Source organism: Mustela nivalis (assembly GCF_964662115.1).
Source record: "Mustela nivalis genome assembly, chromosome: 8".
NCBI classification, from domain to species: Eukaryota; Metazoa; Chordata; class Mammalia; order Carnivora; family Mustelidae; genus Mustela; species Mustela nivalis.
In genome coordinates, this window is record NC_139027.1 from 137,888,663 (window position 1) to 137,912,498 (window position 23,836).

The window sequence follows — 23,836 nt, forward strand, 5'->3', positions numbered from 1 at the left end:
CATTCTTTGTTGGGGGGCCAGCTGTGTGCCCTGTGGGATGCTGGCAACATCCCTAGCCTTAACTCTTTTGATGCCAACACACCCTGCACATTGTACCAACCACAAATGTGTCCAGGCAGTCTCCAAATGTTCCCTCTGAACTCAAAATCACTTTCCTAACTCTGTGAGAACCATTGAATTATATGTAACAGCCTAATCCTTATTGAAATGTGATTTAGCACAAAGCTGAAAAGCATGAAAAGTCTCAGGGACTTTCGCAGGAACAAGGACATAATTTGCCAGGACATTCTGCTTGCCTTCCTTTCCTGTACAAAATTGATCAACTCAGCTTCAGGAGAAATGTGGGGAGGAGTCAGGAAAATTCTGCAGGTCACCTTGAGACAATGCAAGGGCCGATGGGAGCCTGGGAGCCCAGGCCGTGCCCATTCCTGAAGCACTTGCCAAATTCAAGTTCCCGGCTATGTGGCTACAGTCCCATCTGGATTTCATCTGGAATGGGGCTTCACTGTCTTCTCTCAGCCTCGACTGGAGTATTTAACACTCAAAACGAGAGATTCTGGGACTGAAGGGGTCAGCCATACCATAAACCACAACAAAGACAATGGGGAAGGATACTTCCTTCATTAGAAATGCTGCTGAATTAAAGTAAAATAAAGGGGCACCTGGGTGGCTCAGTCGTTAAGTATCTGCCTTCAGCTTAGGTCATGATCCCAGGATCCTGGGATCCAGCCCCGCACTCCCCGCACTCTCAGAGCCTCTCCCACTCCCCTTCTTTTTTTTTTTTTTTTAATTTTATTTATTTATTTGACAGACAGAGATTACAAGTAGGCAGAGAGGCAGTCAGAGAGAGGAGGAAGGACCCTGGATCATTACCTGAGCCGAAGGCAGAGGCTTTAACCCACTGAACCAACCAGGCGCCCCCCCACTCCCCTTCTTGTATTCCCTCTGTCTTTCCCTTTCAAATAAATAAATACATTCTTTAAAAATAAATAAATAAAGTAAAATAAAAATGAAGGTTTCTCTTTTTTATCTTATTAACATATATTATTTGCTTCAGGAGTACAGAGAAGATCAAGGTTTCTCTTTTCGAGGCCTGTGATATTCTCCACGAACAAGTAATACAGAAGCCATGCATACATCAAAGAATTTTCTAAGTGCCACTGTGAAACCTCTTATACTTAGCATCTCATTCTCCCAAGCAGTTTCTTATCTGAACTGTTAAACAACACACGTGTCTGGCAGCTCTGATAGCAACTTCCTAATAAATGATAAAGAACAGGATCTGGTGAGGACACGGAGTCCAAAATAGAATTTCTCGCATACCCTTTCTCCCCTCTTTCAAAGGTAAAGAGGAACAAACATGTGTTCATCCTAAATGTCAGGCCTTCTCCATCGGGGATGCTGACTCCGCTTCCCAGCAGGTCATCCGAAGAAAAAGCACTCACAGGAGAAAGAGGGTTCAAAGTGGAAGTCGTGGGGCCCTTTGCTTAAATGCGACTTACACCTTACAGACCAGGGAGGCTGCAGGGGTCAGAGCGATATAGAGGCTGACTTTTAAAGTCGGTCTCTAATGCATGGAGCATTTTCTTCTGAAGAAATTGTCAGGAGAATCTTGACCTCAATAAATTAAAAAAATAAATGATTCAAGAGTAGAATTTTTCAGAGAAATGGAAGGTGTGGACATCTACCCCAGCCAACACTCAGCTGAGCAGTTACCACAAAACCTCAATACATCCTCTCAGTCTGTAGTTGTGGGGGCAGGGGTTAGGTTTTCTCCTTGACCTTTGGTTGTTCTGTGGACTCCAGCTGACTATGTTTGCATCTGGAGTTACTGAGTCCACTCCCCATCTCCCCCATTACTCTGGCTCAGGGCCCTGAAGCTGATCCTGGGGACCGGCTGGCCCAAGTGCCCCTTGGCTTGGCCAGTGGGAGGCAACAGCTAGAGATCAAAGGGCAGAGCAGGAGGAACAGAGCTGTCAGGGCACTTCTTCTCTGAGCTCACTCAGCCTGGGCTGTTTTGGAACTGTAGCTATATAATCACAATGTGCTGAGTCTATCTACATTTCTATCAGCCTGGTTGGGATCTGGGGTTGAGAAATGTGATCCCTGATATACATGTGCATTAAGTTCAAAACATCGCTAAAGAACACTCATATTTATTTTAACCTGGAAGTGGAAATCTACCTTGTTGGTTGCCTGAGAGACAAAATGCACAGCTTTATGCCATTTAAATGTTATTTTATCCCCACTGAGTTCCCTGGGCGTCGCAGTTTCACAGGTTAGAAAGTCCCTTTCATTAGTAAATTCTTTACAAAATGAAAGGGATGGATTTCATTTATATCAATTCTTTGCTGTGCTTTCTATCCAATGCCAAATTAATTCCAGTCCCAGGTTTAATGGACCAGGCCCACGAGGTCACCACGACTTAATGTTTCATACCAAGCCTGAATACGATTGGGTACCAGCTTTGTGCTACACATGCTACGTTCACGGCCTCCAGTCCAGCCCAAACTCTTAAGGGAGGTTGCATTATCCTCAGTGAAGAAACTGAGGCTTAGAAAGAAGTGAAGTCACTTAGGAGAGCTAGAACTTGAGCCTGCGTCTTCACGGTCCCAAAACCTGAACTCTTTCCACTCTGGCATGCGGCCTCTTACATTTTACCCGAGTTATCTGAGGTTTCAGTTTGGTAATGTCCTCATTGCGAGGCTGCCGTCATTTTCCTGCCTCAAACTGCTCGGAGTTGCAGTGGACCACGAGCAAGCTTCCTGTCACCCCGCCTTGGGGTCTGCATGAAAAATGCTGTTCGTCATTTGGTTAGCTAAGGAACCTCAGGTAAAATTTGGGGGCAATGGGAACAAAGTGGCCTGTGTCCTTCATCTGAGACAATGCCAGGCACTTCTCCTGCAGCTAGGCACAACACATCTCTGTGTGTTAGTGCTCAGCGGTGCTGAGAGGAAGGCCATTCTTTGCAGAAAGGAGCTAAGAGATCAGGGTATCCGGAGTTACCTCTGGAGTGCCCACTCCAACATCTGCTCCTTTGGGCAACTCATGAACAGGGGACCTTGACAATTCACAAAAATAAAGCACACTGACAAACACAAGAATCAAAAAAGAAAAGGCGAGGGACGCCTGGGTGGCTCAGTTGGTTAAGCAGCTGCCTTCAGCTCAGGTCATGATCCCAGCGTCCTGGGATCGAGTCCCACATCGGGCTCCTTGCTCCATGGGGAGTCTGCTTCTCCCTCTAACTCTGCCTTCCACTCTGTCTGCCTGTGCTCGCTCTCGCTCTCCCTCTGAAAAATAAATAAATAAAATCTTAAAAAAAAAAAAAAAAGAAAGAAAAGAAAAGGCGAGAAAGAGTATTTCTTTCTTTAAATGGATATAATTTACATACTATAAAAGCCATCCTTTTATAAAGTGTACAATTCAGTAGGTTTGAGAATATTCACCAAGTTGTGCAAGGACATCAGTGCTACCTAATTCCAGAACATTCTCACTGCCCCAAAAGGAAACCCCATGCCCATTAGCAGTCACTCCTCACTGTCACCGTCCCCCACTCCTGGTGATGAGTAGTCTACTTTCTATTTCTGTACATTTCATAAAAATTGAATCATATGATATTTGGCCTTTTGTGTCTGGCTACTTTCACCTGCCAGAGTGCTTTCAAGAACCATCTAAGTTGTAACATGTGTCAGCAGTTAATTCCTTTTTCTGGCTGAATAGTTGTATGTATAGCACTTTTTTTTTTTTATCCAGACATTAACTGATAAACATTTGGGTCAGTTCCATTTCTTACTATTATGAATAATGCCACCCGGAGCATTCACGTACAAGTTACCATGTGGACATATTTTCTTCAGTTCTCTTGGGTGCATAGCTAGGTGTGGAATTACTGGATCATAGGACAATGCCATGTTTAACTCTCTGAGGAACTGCCAAACTCTTTTCCACAGGGACTGCAGGATTTTACATTCCCTCCCAGTGTGCATGGGGGTTCCAATTTCTCTACATCCTTGCCAACTCTGGTTGCTGCTCATCTTTCTTACTGTAGCCATCCTAGTAGATGTGACATGGTAACTACCTGTCATTTTGATTTAAATTCCCCCAAAGACCAATGGTGTTAAGCACCTTTTTATGTGCTTACTAGAGATTAGTACGTATTTCTTTGGAGATCTAGCTACTCAAATCTTTTCCTGTTTTCAAAATTAGGTTGTTTTCTTATGGTTAAGAGTACTTCACAGGGATGCCTGGCTGGCTCAGTAGGTTAGGCATCTGGCTTCAGCTCAGGTCATGATCATAGAGTCCTGCAATCATGGGATTGAGCCTTGCATGGGGCTCCCCGCTCAGGGGAAAGTCTGCTTCTTCCTCTGCCCCTCAGACCATTCGTGCTCTCTCTAATAAATAAATAAAATCTTTTATTTAAAAAAAGGGTACATTCGGATACAATCCCTTATTAGATATGTAATTTGTAAATATTTTCTCTCATTTTGTGTATTACCTTATTTTCTTGATGGTGTCCTGTGGAACACAGACGTTTTTAATTTTGATAAAATCGACTGAAGAACTGTATAGAATATGCCTCAAAATTTTCTTCCTAAAAGAGTATGACGATGGGTCCCAGAGGCATTAAGTCTCCAGCACCCGTAGACCACACTGGCACCCCTGCTAGGACTGTGGACAATGATCTGAAGCTTCAGGACACAGATGAGCCTTGCCGGCCGGCCCATGCAGGGAACTGTCCACCACCGGGGTGCTGAAATCACCCTGACCCAGATGTGCATCGCACACCACAGCCTCTGCCAAAAAGCACGTCTGGAGGAAGACCTCAGAGGAGACTTGAAAGTAAGGGAAGGACTTACCACGTGAACAAAAGAAAAAGAGCATTCCAGATGCAAACAGCATTTGCAAAAAATATAGAAGCAGAAGACAGAGTGGTACATTTAATTAGCCGGACCAAGAAGAAAGGTGGTGGTGGCTTGTATTGAAGTAGCAGCAGCACTAATGGGAAAAACTGAGCACCCAGAAGATGGTTGGAGACAAAGTCCATGACACCTGAGAAAGGACTGGATTGAGGAACCAGGTAATTGGCATTTACAGAGATGGAGAAAAGTAGAGGAAGACTAGTTTAAAACGGTAACATAAAACAGATTGGCACTGAGAAGTGGGGTAGCAAAACATCTTAAATTTTAACAAATAAAATTTAAACAATTTAAATTCCAGAAGCTCATTTGTTTTCTTGTTTGTGGACTAGTGTTGTTTTAGGCCATTTGACTCTGCTCCCCGTAATGAGTAAAAATGCCTTCATTTGTTATCAATAGGTTAATTCTCTTTTTAAGATTTTATTTATTACTTTGAGACAGAGAGCATAAACAGGTGGAGGGGCAGGAGGAAGGGGAAAAGCAGACTCCCCACTGAGCCGGGGGCCTGACTCGGGGCTCGATACCAGGACCTGGGATCACGACCAGAGCCGAAGACAGATGCTTAACCAACTTACCCAACCAGGTGCCCCATATTTACTTGTTCATAGTCCCTCTTCCTGCTAAATGTTAGTGTCCTCAGAGCAGTATTTTGTCTCTTATTCACTGTGGTGTTGCCAGCACTGAACACGGTAGACACATAGAAGACACCCAGTAAATATTCAGCGGATGGAAGAATGAATGAGCAAAGGAGCCAACATTCCACACGTATTCCAGGCAAGAGGTAATCTTTTACACAGACAGTATCACTATCCAATCGGTAGTATCTGGGTTCATTTCTATCATTTCCCTGGGTACCATGGAGACCTCTAAGAAGCCACTGTTCTGAAGTAAAATTACAGCGGAAGATCAGCCAGTTCAAAAGTATTCACTCTTCTATATAATAATTTGATGTGAACAGAAAAAGCAGGGAGATATCAGTCCTACCATCAGCACCTTTTTATTTTTCTAAGTTTATTTTTTTTAAGATTTTATTTCTCTATTTGACAGAGAGATACAGTGAGAGAGGGAGCACAAGCAGGAGGATTGGGAGAGGGAGAAGCAGGCTTCCCATAGAGCAGGAAGCCCCATGGAAGCCCCATGCAGGTCTCAATCCCAGGACCCCAGGATCATGACCTGAGCCGAAGGCAGAGGCTTAATGACTGAGCCACCCAGGCACCCCTATTCTTTTCAGTTTTAAAAACTGAAGTATCTTGCCACCTTCTGCATCAGGTGGAGAGCTCCCCAGAGGAAGAGGCTCAGGAGGTAGGAGGCTACAAGACATGGCTGAGTGTCAGGAAGGCAGTATTGTGTTTCCCGAAGTTCTGTGAGAGGTTCGAGCAAATTACTGAACTCAAGGCAGGGGGCTCATGGGAACCCCACTTTACGGCCACTTTGTCCGAAGGACCAGTGACAACCTGATACTTGTAACCAGCATCTGAAGAGGATGAGTCCTGTAGGACTGAGCCCTTAACCTGTGACGTCTGACACTCACTCCGGGTTGACAGTGTCCAAACTTAAATGAATTGTACGACATCCAGCTGGTATCTGGAGAACTGTTTCATGTGACAAAAAACCTACACATCTGATCACAGAAGCATTCTGTGTGAATGGCAAAGGGAAAAAGGAGTTTTTTTTTTTTTTCTCTTACAAAACCAACCCCAGGACAGCTGAGGCAGAAGCTCTGGGCATGGGGCCCAACTGTCTGTATTCTAACAAGCCCAAGAGGCAACATAGGTGCAAGTTCAAGCTTGAGACCATTGCTCACTTCCCCTGGAAGATCCCTGAAGTGTCCAACTCTCCTCCACAGCTCCCCCCTTGGCAGAATCATTCCACCTGAGCCCACAGCACCAATTTCCAACTAACAAACCCCAGTGCCCACCTCTATAGCTCTAAATAGTATGCTTATACCATTGTTTCCAGATTTAGACCATATATATTCCCTCCCCACCAAGAGAAGTTAGCTCAAAATTTCCCTCTCCTCCTAACATCTGGTATTTATAGCTTGAGTTTTTGGTCCCTCCATGACTCTAGAAATTCAGATGATATGCTCAACCCTCTATTCCTTATTCTACCAACTTTCCACAGGATCTCCTGACCCCCTGCCTTGGTAAGATGTTCATTAGATCCCATTCCCCTCTCCCCACTCCTCGTCCCTCCAACACATTTCACAGTGTCTTGTCAAAACACCTTCGCATTTATGTTTCTAAACAGTTCTGAGTTTCAGTTCCCCCTGTCCTCTAAACACAAAAGCGAAGTTTTTCATGCTTGGCTTGGGAATCAAGTCTAAATACTGAAAACCAAGAGATAGCACTTATATTATTATGGGATGAAGTGTGTAAAGAACGTGGCACAGTGTTCAGCATGTAGTAAGCCCTCCATCAAAAGTAGTTATTATTGTTATGACGAGGCAAATGCTGTTCAAGTGGTAGCCAGCCTCCAAGTGGTGTCCAGTGGTCCTCATCTCCCAGTATTCACACTTTCGTGTAATCCCAAAACGTATCACAATGAATAGCGTTGACCTATTTGACCAATAGGATATTGCAGACGTTAGTCTGCATGATTACCAAAGCTAGGTTATAAAGAGCACTGCAACTTCTGCCTTGTTCTCTTGGGATTATTTGGCCTGGGGAAAGCCAGCTGCTCTATGGAGAGGCCCAGGTGGAAAGGAACTGCCAACACTCAGTACCCACTGGCCTGCCATGTCGGGGAGCCACTCTGGAAGTGAATCCTCCAGCCCCAATCAAACCTTCAGGTGACAGTGGCCGTGGCTCCATGTTGACAGCAACCTCATGAAAAGTCTTGAGCCAGAACTACCCAGTCAAGTTGGCTCCAAATTTGTGACCTATGCAAACTGTAAACAGTATAAATGTTTACTATTGTTGTAAGCCCCTCCGTGTTGGGGTAAGGTGTCGTGCAGCAGTACATAACTACGGCAATTCACCAGCGCCAGCCATCCTGCTGGAGAGCTGTATTTCACAGGACATGGCTAGTTCCAAATGTCAGTATCCCAAGTCAGGTAAAGAGATGGGGCTCTCTCAACCAGAGGTAGTCCTTTTAGTCTGAGTAAACACCTGGTTTTAAGTATCTGCAAAATCTTCTCCTGATCCTAGTGGCAGAACCAAAGCCAAAGCCCTGTACATTCTAGGCTATCGGTCAGCATCTCACTGAGACCTTTAAACTTGGACCTTTTAACAAAGGGAAAGGTTTTCAGAGCTCACTTTGCACCACATTGCCTGTTCCCTCCTTACCTCTTAACACACTGCAAAAAATCAACTAAGTGGCTTTTTTAAAGATTTATTTATTCGGCAGAGAGAGAGAGATCACAAGTAGGCAGAGAGGCACGCAGAGAGAAAGGGAGAAGCAGGTTCCCCTCTGAGCAGAGAGCCCAATGTGGAGCTCGATCTCAGGACCCTGAGATCATGACCTGAGCCGAAGGCAGAGGCTTAACCCACTGAGCCACCCAGGCACTCCTAAGTGGCTTTTTAAAACTACAGGTTTCAAGTTGCCATCTGCAGGGATTCTGAATCAGTGACTTTAGTCTGGACTCAAGAATCTGTTTTTTCAAGAAGCCATCCCCCAGGAGATCTCAAATGTGGTGAAGATGAGGAGAAAAGAGAACCCTTCTACCCCACTGGTGAGAATGTAAATTGGTACAGCCATTATGGAAAAGACTATGGCACTTTCCCCCCAAAATTAAAAACTGAGCTACCATATGATCCACAATCCAACTCCTGGGTATACAGGCAAAGGAACTGAGATCGGTATCCCAAAGGGATACCTGCACTCCTACGTTCCCTGCAGCACTATTCACCACAGCCAAAATGTGGAAACAACCTAGTGTCCATAAACAGGTGAATGGATAAAGAAGATGCAGCATTAGACAATGGAATACCATTCAGCCATAAGAAAGAAGGAAATCAGGGCTCCTTGGTGGCTCAGTGGCTTAAGCCTCTGCCATCGGGTCAGGTACTGATCTCAGGGTCCTGGGATTGAACTCCACATCGGGCTCTCTGCTCAGCGGGACCCTGCTTCCCCCGCTCTGTCTGCCTGCCTCTCTGCCTACTTGTGATCTCTCTCTCCGCCAAATAAATAAATAAAATCTTTGGGGCGCCTGGGTGGCTCAGTGGGTTAAGCCGCTGCCTTCGGCTCAGGTCATGATCTCAGGGTCCTGGGATCGAGTCCCGCATCGGGCTCTCTGCTTGGCAGGGAGCCTGCTTCCTCCTCTCTCTCTCTCTCTGCCTGCCTCTCCATCTACTTGTGATTTCTCTCTGTCAAATAAATAAATAAAATCTTAAAAAAAAAAAAAATAAAAAATAAAAAATAAATAAATAAATAAATAAAATCTTTAAAAAAGAAAAGAAAGAAGGAAATCTGCCATTTGTAACATGAATGGACCTCCAAGGTCTTATGCTAAGTGAGATAAGTCAGACAGAGAAAGACAAATGCTATATGACCTCATTTACATGTGGAATCTAAAAAAAAAAAAAAAAAAACTGACCTTGCAAAAACAGGAGTCGAATAGTGATCACTCAGGGTCAGGGAGTAGGCGAACTGGGCAGATGCTTAAAGGGACAAATTTACAACTAGCAGACACGTAAGTTCAGGAGACCTAATATACAACACAGGGATTACAGTCAACAACACTGCATTATAAACTTCGATGTTGCTGACAGACCAAATTTTAACCATTCTACACACACACACACGCACACACACACACTGATAAATCTGGAACATGATAAAGATGTTACCTAATGCTACTATAGTGATCATATTGCATTATTTCAGCCTAACAAACCAATATACTGTACACTTCAAACTGACCCAAGGTTATACGTCAATTACATCACAATTAAAAGAAAAAAAGCCGTCCTCCGACCCCCGCCCAGGTGACCCTCATGTTGGCAGGCCCCAACCACACACAGAGAAAAGCTGCTCCACACAGTGTCTCCGCTCCCCCCACCGATTAGCTGAAGTGATTGCAGCTTGTGAAATGGGAGTAACATTGAAAGTATTCAAGCATAAATGAGCCAGGCCTTCTCCAAGTCTGAAGCAGAGGACGGCAAGCTGAGCTCCATTATGTAAAACAGGTACAATCACAATCCTTTCTCGGCCTCATAAAAGATCCACCAGTGAATAACTCGGGGACCAACTCCCTGAAAGACTCAGGGGCTACTACTGCCTCCCAGAGACTTCTTCTTCTCTTCCCCAGTTTTGCAAATCTGAGCAAATGACATCTGGTTCATTCTATCAGGTGTTCAGGACCAAGACTGTTTTTAATGGCTCTTTAAAGTCTCACAGACAATGCAGAGAAAACAACTTGGAAACCTTGAAAACCTTAAGGGTGAAACACGAGTCTGGTTCCTTCCTGCTGCCTCGCTCGGCTCCACTCAGGGACGCTGATTCAAAATACTCATTTCCTCTGCCTTGTCAATACCCTTGATTATTCGCCCCTGAAGTTATTAAAGCAGACTGATGAGCAGAAGCTGAAACTCTGCCGGTACCCAGACACACTGCAGTGGGTAACAAGATTAGGACTGTGAGCCTTACTGAGGCATAAAGATTCTATTTTTAAACAGAACCAAGAGATGATCTTGAGCAGAGAAACCCACAGACAGAAAAGTTGAAACTCCTTATCCCAAGAGGAAAGCCCACAGAGAGGAGTGCCCTTTGGGAGCCAGCACTGTAATTGCTTTCCACACTAACATTCAATTAATATTTATGAACAGACTACGATTTACATGTGCGAGATGACCGCAAACAGCAAACCAAGGTTTGCTGGGCTTTATGGCAGGGTTTGCCAACGCGTGATTCCGGGGGCCCCACCTGGATCTCAGAAATATCTGGCTCAACCTCTGGACACCCACCTCTGGACGTGTGGGCTGATTCGTCTGCCTGCTTCCTTTTAATTCACTGACAACATTTTAAAATCAGGAGATTTGGGGGCACCTGGGTGGCTCAGTCAGTGAAGCATCCGGCTCTTGATTTCAGCTCAGGTCAGGATCTCGGGGCACTGAGATGGAGCCTCACACGTCGGCCTCCACACTCAGCTAAGAGTCTGCTTGATTGTCTCTCTCTCCCTCTCCCCCGCACCTTCCCCTGCACACACTCACATGCTTTCTCTCAAATAATGTTTCAAGAATTAAAAAACAAAAAATCAGGAGATTTTACATTCTTTAGATACAGATAGCGGGCCTGGGTCATTGGCATTTTCTGTATAGCAATCATTTGTTGTCTCACGATTCTGTGGTTCAGCAATTTGGACTGGACTCAGCCAGATGGCTATGTGGGTCTGGGCTTGTTCCTGCATTTATAGTCCACTGGAGCTCAGGTGGGGGCTGGCTGGTCTAGGATAGCCCCGGCTGGGATGACTCACTCCATTCTACTTGGTCTCCTCCTCCAGGAGGCTAGCCCGGGTTTGCACACAAGGTGATCACGGGTTTTAGAAGCAACAGCAGAGTGTGCAAGGCCCCTTGAGGCTTGGACTCCAAATTCACACACCATCACTTCTGCTGCATTCTACTGGCCAAAGCATGTCACAGGCCAGCCAGATTCAAGGGGTGGAAATCCCCCTTCACCTCTGAATGGGCGGGGAAGAATCTGCGGTCACCTTTGCCATTGACTACATATCTTATCTTTCTGGTTTTTTCTTTAAGATTTCATTTATTTGAGAGAGAGAGACAGAGAGAGCACAAGCAGGGGAAGCGACAGGCAGAGGGAGAAGCAGGCGCCCCACTGAGTAGAAAGCCCGATGTGGGACTCAATCCCAGGACCCCGGGATCATGACCTGAGCTGAAGGCAAACGCTCACCCAAGTGAGCCACCCAGGCACCCCGAGAATGATCTGTTTTCATCTCAAAGACGCCCCAGCGGGGATTCTTCAGTGCGTCTCAACAGCCCCATCCTCCAACTCCAAAAGCTACCACTTTCCTCAGCGCAGAGTTTAAAAGCCGAGTCTCTCCCTGAGCAGCTTCACTGGACTGGACATTCAGGTCCCACGCCCAGTGTCCTTGAGCTGAAGGCAGATGCTTAACCAACTGAACCACCGAGGCTCCCCAGCCGCACCGCTCATCGTAAGATTCAGTACATGTGACCACCTTGGGCACACGATGTGCTAAAGCCATAGCTGGCCCCTTGGAGGGGTCTGGCAGGGCCCCTCCGCCCAAGCCTTGCCCCTGCTCACTCAATTACACACGGTTTGGCTGTGCCGATGTGGCAGGCTCCGCCATTCCTGATCCCAGAACGACACCACATTCCACAGATCCCAAAGACCCTCCCCAGCCATGAACACCGCTGCTGTGATCACTTTTCACGTCTCAGAAAACATCCCCTCTCTCTTTATCCTGTTTCCTCCCCGCCCACCCCTGCGCCAATAAAGAACCCACCTGCTGCTGGGAGAATCAATGAGGGGAAGGGGAACTAAAAAGGGGGAAAGACTTAGAGGGGGAAATGGCCTTGGAGCCAGAGCACCTGAATCCCCTCCAAGCTCTACCACTCCACGAATTCTTCTGTCCAAGCCTCAGGCTCTCTGCTGGAAAACTGTACCTGCTGTGTTCACATACTTCTCCATAAAGATATTATGTTAGTCCCTCTATTCATGTTGCATAAGTGTGGACCTATGGTGGTGTAACAAAAAATTTAGACACAAATCAAAAGTACAACAACCCAAAAAAGCACTCAGAGTGAGTGGTAAGGCTATTTCCATGTTCGGCTCTGAATTTAAGGCAGGCTTCCTACAAAAGGGAATTGAAGACTCAGCCTTGGAAGCGATTCTCTGAACGGGTCGTGGGACCCCGACTGCGAAGGGGGCGGACTTCAGCAGCTTTTCTTGCAAACCTGTCTTCCGGCAGGCGCCTAACCCCTGGGTGCTCGGAGCCTCGGGAGGACCTGCAGCGCCACCTGCTGGGCGAGGAGGCCTAGAACAGGGTTACCGGTGAGCCGGCCCGCACTATTGAAGGGAAATCCGCGACGACACCCCAGCCGCAAGCCCGCGGCCCCGGGGCCTCTGACGCCCGTTCTGGAGGCCCAGCCCTGCAATCCCAACCACCTCAGGGCTCAGACCACCTTTCGTGCGCGAGCGCTCAGTCCTCAGCCCCCCAGCGCACCCTAGATGCGGCGGGGAAAGGGCTTCAATGAGCTCACGTCCTGCAGGAAGAAAGGAAGCCCTCCCCCCAGCACCGACCCAGGTCAGGGAGGGCTCGGCAGCCCCAAATATCCCTTCCCTAACCTCCCTGAGCCTCAACTGCTTCATCTGCAAAATGGAAATGATAATACCAACCCCAGGGGTTGTTGATAGGTGCAAATGTGACCATCCCTAAGTACCCAGAGGCCGGCAGCAGAGTGTGCAGAAGTAGCAGCTATTAATGGGAGGCCTGAACCTCCTCTGCCTAAGAGTAATACCATAACAACAATGATGAGTAGTAGTCCCCTCCTCAAGCAGGAGCAAAATAGCCGGTACCGTGCATTTATTACCTACCAAGCTCTATTCCAAGAGCCTTACCTGCGTTGAAACAAGCATTTCCACGATGTTTACTATGTTCCATAATGTTTATTATCTTATTTTTTTTTAAGATTTTATTATTTGACAGAGCACAAATAGGGGGATCAGCAAACAGAGGAAGAGAGAGAAACAGGCTCCTCAACAAGCAGAGAGCCCGATGTGGGGCTTGATCCCAAGACCCTGGGATCATGACCTAAGCTGAAGGCAGACACTTAATCAACTGAGCCACCCAGGTGCCCTCTATTATCTTTTCTTTTTTTAAGATTTTATTTATTTATTGGAGAGAGCGTGACAGAGCACGAGCAGAGGGAAGGGGCTTAGGGAGAGGGAGAAGCAGACCCTCCACTGAACAGGGAGCCCCAATGCTCCATCCCAAGACCCTGGGATCATGACCTGAGCTGAAGGCAGAGGCTTAACTGACTGAGCCATCCAGGCGCCCCAACATTTATTACCTTAACTCAGAGATTAAGCAACTAACAGAGCTAAAATTCAAGTGCCAGCAGCCTTTGTCTGGAAGTATTAAAAATTTTCTTCCTGCATAACTATTGGCAGGTCAAATTCCTCCCCACCGCCTACCCTTTTTCTTTTAATGTATTAAAAAGATGAAACTGGGGCACCTGGGTGGCTCAGTGGGTTAAAGCCTCTGCCTTCGGCTCAAGTCATGGTCCCAGGGGTCCCGGGATTGAGCCCCACATTGGGCTCTGTGCTCAGCGGGGAGCCTGCTTCCTCCTCTCTCTGTCTGCCTCTCTGCCTACTTGTGATCCCTGTCAAATAAATAAATAAAAATCTTAAAAAAAAAAAAAAAAAAAGGAAACTAGGGGTGCCTGGTGGCTCTGTTAAGCATTAGCCTTTGGCTCAGGTCATGATCCCAGGGTCTGGGATTAGGCCCCACACTGGGATCCCTGCTTGGTGGGGACCCTGCTTCTCCCTCTCACTCTTGCCTGCTGCTCTCGCTGCTTATGTTCCATCAAATAACTAAAATATTTTTTTTAAGGGGTAGGGGACTAAGCAAAGCAAACGACTTTAACCCTCACACCCCTCTAGGATGCTTTTGCTGCCTGCTGAGTTCCTCACTGGCATGGTGTGGCCCTAGGTATTTGTCCCCCATCTTACAGGAGAAAATGCTGAGGATGTATTAAGCTAATGACTTCACATCACTTGCTTGTCATTCCCAGAAGCCAGCCAGTGGAGGTGCCAGCCTAGAACCCAGTGTTCCAGGCCACAATGACCAGGGTCAAAACCCAAGTAATGGTGCAGAAGCTTGAGGCCAACAGAGGAAGGCTAATGAGCAACACTTTCATAGTCCTGGGAGACAAATGCGCGCGCACGCATTCCCTGCTCATAGTACCCACATCACTTTATTTTTCATTTTTAAGACTGTTTTATTTGAGAGACACAGAGAGAGAGAGCATGAGAGAGCACCAGCAGGGGGAGGGACAGAGGGAGAAGCAGACTCCCCACGGAGCAGGGTGCCCAGTGGGAGCCTTGAACCCAGGACTCAGGGATCATGACCTGAGCCTAACACGGGTAACGGACCCAGTCACCCAGGCATCCCCCAACATCACTTTAAAACTTCCCTGCATGTCCACGTCTGAGAACTAGCCCAGCGCGGTTGCCCAGCCGAGCGCAACTCTTGCCTCTGATGCCTCGCAGACCTTAGAACAGAACCTTTAGAAAGAGAGAATGTCGACTCACCCGCCAGGCCGGCTCTTCTCGACTCTTCCCCTCCAGCCAGCGGCCAGCCGCCCCTCCAGAGCTCGGGGTGAATGGGGTGAAGTCCTGAAGCCATCCACGCTGGCTCCAACGCCGGGGTCCCCGCGGCACCCGAAACTGGCCTTGCACGGAGCGCAGAGACGGGAGCCAGGCAGGTCGCCGCATGGGCAGGTGACAGTTTCCGGCAGCAGGGGAACCTGCGGGTGGGGGGCCTTGCCCTCCGTCCCCTCCGCCAGATGCTTAAAGTTTACCGAAAGGCCCCAGCCCAGCTGGGTCAGCGCCCGGGTGGGCTCAACCCCACCTCACTCCCTGAGGCCGCGACCTCGGACGGGGTTCCTGGCCCAGATTGGTGGGCGGGGCCACCTGGCGGCCCAGCCCCCAAAATCACGTGCTCTCCCCAGAATCACGTGCTCTCCGGTGACCTCGCAGCCAATCCCAGAGCCGCCTCTCCTTGCTCCACCCCCACGCTTCCCACGTGGCTCTCACGTCCTGCCACGTGGCCCTCACGTCCACCGGAGCCCAAGGCGCATTCTCTGTCCTCCTCTTCCTCCCTCCCTCGAAAGTCTGCAGAATCGGCCCCCGGCTCGGCGCGTCTCATCTTGCCTCCTCCGGGTTGTCTCACTCCTGGGATGAAAGCCTGCAATGTTCAACCCCTTCATCTAGAATAAAACCCACTGCTCTGGCCAAATTCCCCACCCCCACCCCGGCAACCTTTTCCAGCCCGGCCATGCCCCTCACTCCTTGTGCCCCCGGCCACTCGGGCCTCTGAATTGCCTGCCGCCAACACGCCAAGCTGACCTCTTCGGAAATGCGCCCCCGCCACCCCTCTGCTCCGCAGCCTCTTCCCACTGAAAGCTGAGGGGTGAGAGGAGCCGAGGGAGGCAGGGAGAGAGGAATGGAATGGGAAGACTGATAGAACCCTATAGAGAACTACCAGTAATTATTGATATAATTTGTAGTAATAGCCGTCACCAGGGCAAGCCTGCTCCAGGCCTGACTGTATTCTAAACGCTTTACACGCGTTAATACATTTACTCCTCACAGTAACCCCATCATGTGTCTGCTCTCACTCTCCCATCTCCTGGACGCAGAAACTGAGGCACAGGTGAAATCATTTCCCAGTGTCATATAGGAAGAGCTTGAACCTGGGCTTCACGCCAAACTTAACTCTCAGCCTCCACTCCAAGACCGTAAATGTCTGCCATGTGGGGAAAGGGGTATACCACTCCTCCAGGGCCACCGCAGGGAAGACAGTGCAGCCCTTTCAAGAAAGATGAAGCTGCTCTGGGTTTACTCACACGAATAGACGTCCTTGGTAGGACAGTGACTGAAAAAGCAGAAGGACACATTAGGGTCCCATTCGAGTCAAATAAGAGAACAGCTAGATACCATCATTCATGCATAGGAACCTGCCTGGAAGGACACAAAAGCACTAAGACTGGCTGAGGTTAGCAGAGCCTTCCCTGGTCTTCTTGCTGCCAGTTCAGGGCACATGGAACTCTTCAGTGACATCTGCCCAACGAGCCTATTTGAAGCCACCTTCCCCACCCCCCAATACTCCCCATTCTTCACCTGATTCCCACAAGGCATTTCCTGTTGCTGGACCCCACGGAGTATACTTACTGGTTTACTTGCCTGTCTGTATAAGGGTGAAAACAAACTGAAAAAAGTTAATTTTCCATGGTGCAAAAAGAGAAGAGACCCCCTTTCTTCTTAGATATTTCCTTTAGAAAACTTAAAAATCTCTTTTCTACCCCTATGAGATGCATGCAAACCTTTTTAAAGGTGAAATAAGCTCTTGCCGGTTGTACAACCCAGAAATGGGTTTCTTAAGCACCTGAGAGCCATATCTTGGAAATGTAAACATGAAGAAAGATAGTATCCTGAACTCCTAGTCTAGCTGAGGGTCTCACTTAGGTGTAGCTCCCTGTTATAATTGCAAGCTTGTCATAGAGACATGAGAAGTTTATTATTCCTTCAGATAAAGACAATTAGCAATCACAAATGGCCATCCCAATTACCAGTGGATTTAAGATGAAATACATGTGACAAATAGTGCTGTCCAGTCCCCTTACATGAGACCTAGTTATCATTTATCTTAAGATGTGGGTATAATGTGTTGCATCTGCTGAGCGACATAAAAGGGTGAGATTTCTTTCTGTCTTTGCACTCTATTTGACATGCATCACATTCTGCCTTAATGTTTATTCAACAATAGAACTGCTCTCTCTTTTTGTGGAAAGGTTTTCTGGATTGGCAGGCGATTTTTTTTTTTAATTCTATTTCCCCAACATCTCTTCCCTACAAGAGCATAAGCTCCATGGGATTTTTTTGTCTTCCTAGTTCAGGTGTCCACAGCACCTTGAAAGGTCCAGCACTGAGCAGGTGTTCAAAATGTGTTTATTGAATGAATAAACAAATTAACCTGCCACCTTGTTTGAATTTGATTTCTTGAAATGAGCAAGTATTGTTATAATAAAAAAAATCAGTTGAGCTTTTAAAATCACCACAATTGCCAAGAGAACAGGTGAGTTGCTGGTCTGCTTTATGGATATTGATTTTATGTCCTGTGAGTCTTAGGCTTCTCAGATGTGAGTTGTAGTCTTTAAAGCAGGACTAGGAACTCCTCCAGACATTCTCATTAGCAATTGTTTCAGACATTATACAAGAAAAGAAACAAAAAACCTCAGACATCACAGTCCCAGTTAATCCAGAGCCTTCCTATGCACAGAGAATGATCTGTTTGTGGGGTTTTTAAAATTTATTTGTCAGAAGGAGAGAAAGAGAGAGGAGCAGCAGGCAAAGGGAGAAGCAGGCTCCCTGCTGAGCAATGAGCCAGATGTGGGACTCGATCCCAGGACCCTGGGATGATGACCTGAGTCAAAGGCAGACACTCAACCAACTGAGCCATCCAGGTATCCCAAGAATAATCTGTTTTTATCTCAAAGACGGAGGAGATTCTTCAATGCGTCTCAACAGCTCCATCCTCCAACTCCAAAAACTACCACTTATCTCAGGGTGGGGTTTAAAAGCAGCCTGTCTCCCTGAGCAGCTTCACCGAACTGGACATTCAGGTCCCATGCCTTGGGCCCTCCACCACCAGACCTTTATTGACATCAAGCTCACACCATTCACTGTCCTCTCTGAATGAATATGAGTGAATGAATGAATAGAAACACTAACGGTCCCCATGTGGACTATAATTGTCTTTCCAGAGGGCACGTTATGCTCCAGGCCCTGTGCCAAGCACCATATGTGCATCATTTCCCTGAATCTTCACAGCAACCCTGTGAGGTGGGCAGGTCCCTACCTGTATAACTATTCCCGGTTCGCAGAGAATAACTGATGTTCACAGTTGCTGGGTGACTTGCTTAGTCTCATGGTTAGGACACCGGAAGGTGGTGGGACACCCCAGGCCATCTGACCCCAAAGCCCCAGGCCTTGGCTCCAAACCACAAAATGTCATTAGTTCCAAAGCACTGGGTCCATCTTCTACCTTATTTGTGGAAAAAAAGAAGAGAAAACCCAACCAGGCAGACACCCTGGGGAGGAGGATTCAGAATCCCCTTAACAGCTCACATTGTCGAGCTCCTGTCCCTGGCCAGGCTCTGGGGTGAGCCCTGGAAAGACCGATTCCATTCCAGCCTCACACCAGCACCAAGGGGAGTACTTTACTGTCCCCGTTTCAAAGATGAGGACCGAATACACTGAGATATGAAGCGACTTCGCAAGGTGCCACAGTTAGTAACTGGCTGCCTCAGAATCAAATCCAGACCCATCTGCCCCCAGAGCCCATGTTCTTAGCCATGATTCTTTCTCAAAGAGATGAAGAAAAGCAGAGAAGGGGACCCAAAGTCGGTCCAAGTGCAAACAGGGAGGGAGTTACCACGGGATGGGAGCCAGAAGGAGAAAGTGAGAGGCCACCACCACCATTGGTGACCTTTCTCCACACCAGTTTAAGGGCGGGAGGTGGGGGGGGAGGGGCATTTCCTAGGAATGGAGGAGCTTGAGGGCTTCTTCTGTGTTTGTCTTCTTAATGACTAGAGCCCTGACCTGTACTTTTTCTCTAGTCCCCTTTCTGCCTAACACAGCACCAAACACCAGTTTGCTGTTTGCTGAACAAATGAGTAAATGCTCAACTCCTTTTACAAGAAACTACATAGCTCAAGTTTTCATGGTTTCCAACTCAAAAGTTGTCTATAAGTGGGACCTGGGTGGCTTGGTCTGTTAAGCACCTGACCCTTGATCTCAGCTCAGGTCTTGAGCTCAGGGTCATGAGTTAAAGCCCCACTGTGGCCTCGACACCGGGCATGAAGCCTACTTTAAAAAAAAAAAAAAAAAAAAAACTGGTCTGCAGAGTCATGTTTTCCCCTCCGCCTTCCTCCTTCTTCCATTATCCCCCGCAAAGCCACTTGTGTTGAGATGAAGGGAAGGGGGCTGAGGAGTGAAGCCTCTGGGGCACTTACACCGCCCCCACCCTGCCATGCACCCACGGGGTGAATTTTCATCCTTCCGGGAAGCCACAGAAGCACTGTTGTTATTTCCGCATTAAAGAAAAAAAACCTGAGCCTCAAGGAGGTTGCATACCTTCCTCCAGAACACATGGCTAATGGTCCAGGACCCACCTCTGACCTATTTGCCTCCAAAGACCCTGCCTCACAGGACAGGACAGGACAGGAATCAGCAGGCACGGCGTGATGGCCGCAAACCCCGCACACGTCATCACTACCCAGTAAGTGCACAGTGAGTGAGCCGGTAAGTGAATGGATGAGATTGTTTCAAGGAGAAGGTTGCTAACAGGATCTGTTGCTACAAGATCTTACAAATAATGGGTATTTAAAAAAGGGCTAGGAGACTTGGCCATTAAGTCTGAGTTATTTAAAAAAAAAAAAAGAAAGAAAGAAATTCACCTATATATGTCCATTATCATCTATATTAGTCTACTTAGGCTCCCATAACAAAGCACTACAGACTGGGAGACTGAAGACTTAAACCCCAGAAGTCTATGTCTCACGGTTCTGGAGGCTAGAAGGGTGTCAGCTCAGACAGGGTCTAGTGAGAGCCCCCTTCCCGGCTTGCTGATGGCATTCTTGCTGTGGCCTCACACGGTAGACAGTGAGTGAGCTCGGGGTCTCTTCCACTTCTTATAAGGGCACTAATACTATCATGACAGCCCATGCTGTAACCTAACCTAACCTAACCTAACCTAACCCTATTTACTTCCCAAAGTCCTCCTTTCCGAATACTATCATAGCAAAGTTTAATGCTCAAAACAGGAATCTGAAGAGGTGGGTTGGAGGGGGGACACAAGCATTCAGCCCATAACATCCGTTACTAGGAGTTTGGATTACATAAGTCATGACACATCAACACTATAGGATACTCTGCAGCTTTTAAATAATATTCCACTATTGTGGTTTCAACAAGAAAGAAAACAGTGACATAAGAAGTAAAAAGAGTCATGTTATAATACAATTATACAGCATGACCTCATTCTTTTTTTTTTTTTTTTCAAACATATAATGTATTATTTGCCCCAGGGGTATAGGTCTGTGATTCATCAGTCTTACACAATTCACAGCACTCACCATAGCACAAACCCTCCCCAATGTGCATAATCCAGTCACCCCATCCACCCTCCCCCACCCCCAGCAACCCTCAGTTTGTTTTGTGAGATAAGAGTCTCTTATGGCTTGTCTCCCTCCCAATACCATCTTATTTCATTTTCTCCCTCCATTCCTCCCACAACCTCCCCCTCTGGCCCCGAGCCCTGCCTCTCAAATTCCTCATATCAGAGAGATCAGATGATAATTGTCTTTCTCTGGTTGACTTATTTCGCTTAGCATAATACCCTCTAGTTCCATCCACATCATTGCAAATGATAAGATTTCGGGGTTTTTATGGCTGCATAGTATTCCTGTGTGTGTGTGTGTGTGTGTGTGCATACATCTTCTTTATCCATTTACCTGTTGATGGACTTCTAGGTTCTTTCCATAGTTTGGCTATTGTGGACGTTGCTGCTATAAACATTCGGGGGCACATGCCCCCTTCAGATCATTACCTCTGTATCTTTAGGGTAAACACCCAGTAGTGCGATTGCTGGATCATAGGGTAGCTCTATTTTCAACTTTTTGAGGAACCTCCGTGCTGTTTTCCAGAGTGGTTGCACCAGCTTGCATTCCCACCAACAGTGTAGGAGGGCCCCTTCTCCGCATCCTCTCCAGCATCTGCAGCATGACCCCATTCTTTTCAATACCAGGGACAATGCATATTTAGCAACACCTGGATCCTGTGGTCCAGCCTGACCAGAGAGCAGGTGGAGCACTCAGATTTTGACAGCTGCTCCCAAGCTACGACAGGGAAAGAGGTGCACTCCTCAATACAAAGAGGGAGCTGAGTAGACAAAAAAAAGGAAGAACTACCAGCCATGTTTTCATCTCTTCAGTCCTTACTCCATTCCAGGCCCAGTTCTACAAGCCCTGAAGTGTGTCATCCCATTTAACCTTCACAGTGTCCTTTGAGATGGGTGCTCTTACTCCCACTTCCTACAAGGAAAGAAGCAGCGACTTCTTTGGAGTCACTTAGCAAAGGTTCATGGCAGAGCCAGGTTCTCAGCCAGGCCTGGACTGCACCAAAGCCATGAGGCTAACCACCAAATCCTAAAAAACAAGATCTTCCCTTCACTGTGTCACTCGCTGCCAGCACAGCAGCAGGCACACAGAGTCATCAGAATAATAAGTGCTGATTGGAAATGAACAGAGAGGGACACAAGAAATGATGGATGGGCTGAGGTGGTTGGTTTTGCCTTGGGAAAAAGGAGAGAAACAGATGGGAGGACTCCAGACAGGCCAAAAACATTTGGAACAGTCATTGCGTCATCTAAAAGAGAAAGAGAATGGGAATAAAAATGCTCTGGTCCACAGGAAGACTTGGGTATGATCGGAGAATATGCCTTGGGAGAAAACTCAGCAGTTGCTCCCAAACGCTGCCCACTCTGCATTTTAACACAGTTCCTCTGCCTGGGCTCAGGAATGTATCCCCCACATTACTATAGAAACAAGCCACATGAGTAATCACAGGCCCCAGACCCCAGAGTAGATTAATAACATGTTCCCTTAGAAACCAGGAAAAAGGGGTTCCTCTGATGGAAGGGAGGAAACTTTTTCCTTCAGCACCTCACCCCCTTCCTCCTCAACAGTGGACACACACACTCAAGTGATCCGCTTCCCACTTGTAAACATGCCCTCCCGTGTTACTCATTCTCCACCATACGTGCACACACAGCCCCCCTGTGGCACCATCTGTGAGTTACCACCTCACGTCCCAGCAGCCATTCCCTCTAGGCATCTGCCAACGGAACCTCAACTGTGTTAGGAAGACAATGTGAGTACTGCTTTGCCAACTCAGCTTCCTTTTGTCAGATTCCCTTGCAACTAAGAGTGATCATGTGACAGACAGAGTTCTAGCCAATGAGACAGAAGGGGCTTCTCATGGTAAGAGGTGGGGTGGGGGGTTCTAGAAAGGGTTTTTATTTGCTGCCCTACTGAATTTGGGCAAATTGACCCCATCCCTTTCCAGAACCTTCCTGGGAGAAAAGCCAAAGTTTCCTGGGAAGTCTGGGAAGTTGGGCTTCTGGATATGAATTCATTTCTGCGGATTGGATGCGCTTGCACAATATTTTGAAGGCAGAAACGGAGCAGAGGCATCTTCCTGTGGTTTGAGCTCTTTGCTGCTGCTAAACAAGTTTGCAGAGATTGGGGGTTTTCTGCAACAGAATTCAGGTGCGGGTCGCCAGGCCATGGATGTGGACAAGTAGGTGTGGCAGAGACAGCAGCCTGACTGCCTTTACAGGGTCCAGTGACGTGTTTTGTGGGAGCTGGAAAGCAGTTCTGAACCCTGGATCAGAGCTGTGGCAGTGAGTTCTAGAGCACATTCATTCCACTGGCCAACTCCTGATGCCCACTTTCCGGTTGTGGCTGGCCAGTGTTGCTGTGTCCAGGCAGTCTTTCCTGGGGAAGAGCCTAGTGCCCACTCCTCTAGCTTTTCCAGTTATTTTCCAAGCACTAATTCCCTGTGTTAAATTATTTTCTGCCTAAAATAGCAAAGATCTAGAAACATTTAGAATCCTCTAGTTCCAACCAAAAAATGCTAAAGATGTTGGGCATGAAAAGTGTATGAAGATACCTTAGGGAAGTCACCATTTCTTTGAAACTCAGTTCTTCTGTAGAATGGAGACCAAAGATTATTATTATCATTATCATCAGTTAATAGTTATTGAGTACTGTGGCCCATTGCATCTCTCAAAGATGGTCACAGCGGTATTTCCCATCCCAGAAGCCTTCCGCAGGTGACCTCGCCACTTGCCATCACGTCGGAGGAATCTAACCCCTCGCTCTTGAATCTCGGCTGTCCTCTGACTCTCTTGTAACCAAAAGAATGAAGCCGAGTCGACACCGCCAAAACTCCAAGGATATGGAAAAGGCACGAATCTCCCGCCCGGCGAACTCTGCCTGGCGCTCGGAGTCCGGTCCCGCCCACTCTGCTCAAGGCTGGAGCTCCGGTGAGGCGGGGCGGGGAGGGGCCTGGGAGGAATCTCGGGGCTCGGCCCCGCCCACCCCGCGTGTGCCTCGGGCTCCGGAGGGGCGGGGTCTGGAGGGCTCGCTCCGTTC